Raw genomic sequence first — 5,010 nt, 5'->3', positions numbered from 1 at the left:
AAATCAGTCTGGAGATTCCTCAGAAACCTGAATATAACCCTACCGTTCGACCCAGCCATCCCACTCCTTGGAATTTACCCAAAGGAGTTTAAATTGATAAAGAAAAAAGCGGTCTGCACCCTAATGTTTATTGCAGCACAATTCACAATAGCCAAGACCTGGAACCAACCTAAATGCCCATCAATGGTAGACTGGATAAAGAAATTATGGGATATGTATTCTTTAGAATACTATACCGCAGTAAGAAACAATGAAATCCAGTCATTTGCAACAAAATGGAGGAATCTGGAACACATCATGCTGAGTGAAGTAAGCCAGTCCCAAAGGGACAAATACCATATGTTCTCCCTGATCGGTGACAACTGACTGAACACCAAAAAGGAAACCTCCTGAAGTGAAATGGACACTATGAGAAATGGTGACTTGATCAGCATAGCCCTGACTGCTAATGGACAACTTAATACATTATCCCTCATAGTATTTTTTTTTTGTCTGTTCTACTTAATATGACTGGTTTAATTCTGTAATTATCACACAGTTATTCTTAAGTGTTGAAAATTAACTGAAATGTGATCCCTGTTAAACATAAAAGTGGGAATAAGAGAGGGAAGAGATGTATAATTTGGGGCATGCTCGGGCTGACTTGCCCCAATTGGTAGAGTTGGAAACATACTAGGGGATTCCAATTCAATCCCATCAAGGTGGCATGTGCCAATGCCATCTCACTATTCCAAGTGATCAATTTCAGTTCACAATTGATCATAATGAAAGGACTAAGAGTCAAAGGGAGCACATAAACAAGTCTAGTATCTGCTAACACTAACCGATAGAATAAATAAAGGGGAGAGTGATCCAACATGGGAAGCGAGATACTCAGCAGACTCATAGAATGGCGGATGTCCTAAATAGCACTCTGGCCTCAGAATCAGCCCTAAAGGCACTCGGATCTGGCTGAAAAGCCCATGAGAGTATTTCAGGCATGGAAAGCCAAGACACTCTGGCAAAAAGATCTCTGTGAGTGAGCTCCCAGTGGAAAGAACAGGTCTTCAAAGAGGGAGGTGCCTTTCTCTGAAGGGAGGAGAGAACCTCCACTTTGACTATGACCTTGTCTAAACAAGATAAGAGTCGGAGAACTCAAGGGGCTTCCATAGCCTTGGAAACTCATGACTGGTGCATAGGGAGATTACTGATGCCATAAACAGGAGTGTCAATTTGTAAAGTCAACAACAGGAGTCACTGTGCACTTACTCCTCATGTAGGATCTCTGTCCTTAATGTGCTGTACACTGAGGCTTAATGCTATAACGAGTACTCAAACAGTATATTTCACTTTGTGTTTCTATGGGGGGTGCAAACGATTGAAATCTTTACTTAATTTACACTAAACTGATCTTCTGTTAAAAAAAAAAAAAGAAACTATCAATTCCCAACTTGACTCTCACTGGGATTAAACATGACAATAGGTCTGATCTGATTTCATCATCATTTAAAAAAAATCATCTATTATTTTTCACTTTATGTTTCTGTGTGGGAACAAACTGTTGAAATCCTTACTTAAGGTATACTAAGCTGATCTTCTGTATACTAAGATAATCGAAAATGAATCTTGATGTGAATGGAAGGGGAGAGGGAGTGGGAAAGGGGAGGGTGGTGGGTGGGAGGGACGGTATGGGGGGGAAAGCCATTGTAACCCATGAGACGTACTTTGGAAATTTATATTCATTAAATAAAAGAAAAAAAATATATAACATGCATCAATATGGTTAGGAAGATAGTATTTAAATATTGATTTGTATTTTTATTATAAGGCAAGACTGAAGATCCCTAGTACATGTGCAGAAGTTTATATTCATTAATATTAGCCCAAATCAGAATTAGTTTGATAGGACAATAACGGTCATCTGTAAAATATTGCTGCAGGCTCACCCATTATGTTCTTCATCCTCTTTAGTAGGAAATTGCTGGTAATCAGTTTTTCCACTCTCTATTTGTTGAGTTAATGTACCACCACCACCATGATCATCATCATAAGGGAGGTTTTCTGATGTTCCCATTTCATTACTTTTGTGTGTCTTTATTTCTTGTTCAAACTTTAATGAAAAATTTCATTAAGTTACTCCTTGTGCAATAAAAACATTTTTATGGATGTTACTATTTAATTATTAGTTTTATCATGATTTCAGTCAATGAAATATTTTTGGTTTACTTAGTTTCATCAATACATGTCATTGAAGTTTTTGTAAATTTTTGGTTTCAATTATTCTTGAATTTTCAAAACTTCCAAATGGGGCCCCTCTTAATTTTACTGTTTTATTCCCACTTACTCTTCACTGTATAACATTTTTATTCCTTTTTTGGCATAAATAAGAAGACAAAGACATAAAACGTGTTGTGTTCTGTCTTCACCACCTGGATTTCATAGTAAGCAGCCAGATGAGAGGATGTGCCATTGTGGAGCTTCACTAACAACTCTTTCCCTTCTCTGCATAAGCTGTTCTCCCCCTCTGCTGCTTTTTAAGAAAAATTTATTTCATTTTTTTGAAAAGAAGAATGACAGAGAAGAAGAAGGGTGTGGGGGGGAGATACTCTCTCCTATCCACTTCTTCACTCCTTACATGGCCACAACAACTGGGGCTGGGCCAGGCTGAAGCCAGGAGGCAAGTGCTTCCTTCCCAGTCTCCCATGTGTGTGCAGGGGCCCAAGCACTGCAGGCGGGGTCTTAACAAGTCTTCACTCATTTGCATCCTGGGATATCAAAGAAGTGAAGGAGTCCCTGAAATATATCAACCAAAGTTTGCCTTAAAGGAACAAGGGGAATCTACTGAAGTGTAATGTGGTATTGACAAAAATGAGGTCCTTCCGCTGGCCCCGTGGCTCACTAGGCTAACCCTCCACCTGCGGTGCCGGCACCCCGGGTTCTAGTCCCGGTTGGGGCATAGGTTCTGCCCAGTTGCTCTTCTTCCAGTCCAGCTGTCTGCTGTGGCCCGGGAAGGCAGTGGAGGATGGCCCAAGTGCTTGGGCCCTGTACCTGCATGGGAGACCAAGAGGAAGCACCTGGCTCCTGGCTTTGGGTCAGTGCAGCGCTGGCTGTAGCAGCCCTCTGAGGGGTGAACCAACGGAAGGAAGACCTTTCTCTCTGTCTCTCTCTCACTGTCTAACTCCGCCTGTCAAAAAAAAATGAGGTCCTCCCTACAGTTCATATTTAATAACTGTAAAATTTTATAGCTAGAATATATTTAAGTATTTATTTTAGTACTGATAATGAGACTAGCACAAAGAAGGGTTAACGATTGATCAGAGCTCCCAAAGTGGCCTTCCCTGGCATTTTATGGCACTATAATGGTGATAATATAATTCCATAATGCAAAATCATATGAATTCATCAAATTAATCAGATAAATTAGGATTGTGTTATTGGGAAATTACTGAATACCTTTATGGGGGGGCATAAAACCTCATATACTTTCACTGTTAAAGGTAATATTTCTAAATTTTTTGTTTGTTTTAAAAACTCAGTGTACCTTCAGAACTTAACTTTCTACTTTGGAGTTAAATACTGAATTTTTGGTGAAGGTTTATGGTATGTATTTAAAAACATACTCATCAAGGCTTATTGTTCTTTATTAACCAACATGATCTAAAATACTTAAAGTGAGTGGTTGTGAACTATAACTTCCAATGGTTGGAGTGAAACAGATAAAATTACATAATGAAGGCACAATAATCATATTCATTAGTTTTTTGCAAATCTCATGGTTAGATACATTTTTGTATTCCTTCTCCATGACTGTTTTTTCCTATTGTATTATCATTTTATTGCCTTTTTGTTTGAAACATGTGCCTCATTTCATTTCTGTTGAGCAGGTATGCCCAAATTCCAAAAGCTTCTCTTGACTACCTGGCTGAGGCATTCATCTGGTGTCTAACTTCCAAGTAGTGATATTCCTCTTGATTTTTTTGTGTGTCATTTGAAAGTTAACTCTTGGTATTCATTCATTTAAACTGTGGCTACTTCTGGATTCATTTTTTTCCATTTTATGTATCACAAAAATTTTCACTTGTGTTAAAAATGTTTAGTGTTTACTCTATTATCATTTTCACATTATAATTCATTTTTACTTAAATGAAGATCAGAAAGATTAGCTAGTACATTCTGGGGACCTTGGATATAAATACGCCCTAAAGAGATTTTCAAATCTAGGTTCTTCTTTCCCCAGGAAATGCCTGGACTAATAAAGAGATGGACACTCCAATTGCATCTTTTTCCCATAATCAAATTATTAATGATTAAATTAGAAGGTGTATAATTTTTATCACAACCCATATTCATCTCTGGTTCTTGAGATTTCTAGTCTCAATGCAAAAGTAGAAAATTAAATTGGTTGTTGTGACTCTCAGATGTATTTTATGACAGTGAAAGTTCTTAAATGAAATTTATGTAATCAAGTGTGGGCAAATAAAACATAGAAAGTAATTATAATATAATTGTTGAACTTCTTATTGTATATTTAGCTACTCCCAAATCATTGGATTGTTAAAAAAGTAAAAAGTAACTTATGTTAATTTAATAGAAGAGAAAAATGCAAACAAGAAGACAATTTTGTCAGTGTTTATTTGATACTGCACTTGATCTTAGCCAAAAAGCCGAGAAGCGATAGTGTCAGTGTCTATTTGAAATAAACTTAATTCATCATGTGTTAAATTGATTACAAATGAATTCAGAAGTTATTTTTGATAGGATAGAGGTTTACTAAAAAACATTTTACATTACTATACCTTCAATAATGATCCCCTACATATATTTTAGAAAAGTAACTAACTGCAAGGTAGGCAAATGTTAAATTATTAGGGACAAAATAAATTGATCCTAATTAAAGAAATTCCTAAGCTTAATTCAAATTATTTACTATGACAGTTTGAAGTACCTGTTCATATAATCTGTCCCTGTCTACTTCTACTATATTATAATATCCAATAATGACAGTGGCTAAAATATTATATATACTTAGCT

General features: G+C 36.6%; 1 pseudogene; it reads right to left on the bottom strand.

Moving 5' to 3' along the window:
* Positions 1-4,506: 4,506 nt before the first annotated feature.
* LOC149120535 (U2 spliceosomal RNA) lies at positions 4,507-4,655 on the bottom strand (annotated as a pseudogene).
* Between the last annotated feature and the right edge of the window lie 355 nt (positions 4,656-5,010).

Source organism: Oryctolagus cuniculus, chromosome 19 (assembly GCF_051225735.1).
Source record: "Oryctolagus cuniculus isolate XC-2025 breed Fujian yellow rabbit chromosome 19, ASM5122573v1, whole genome shotgun sequence".
Taxonomy (NCBI): domain Eukaryota; kingdom Metazoa; phylum Chordata; class Mammalia; order Lagomorpha; family Leporidae; genus Oryctolagus; species Oryctolagus cuniculus.
Note: the sequence above shows the minus strand (reverse complement) of the source record. Positions and strands in the feature narration are given on the sequence as shown.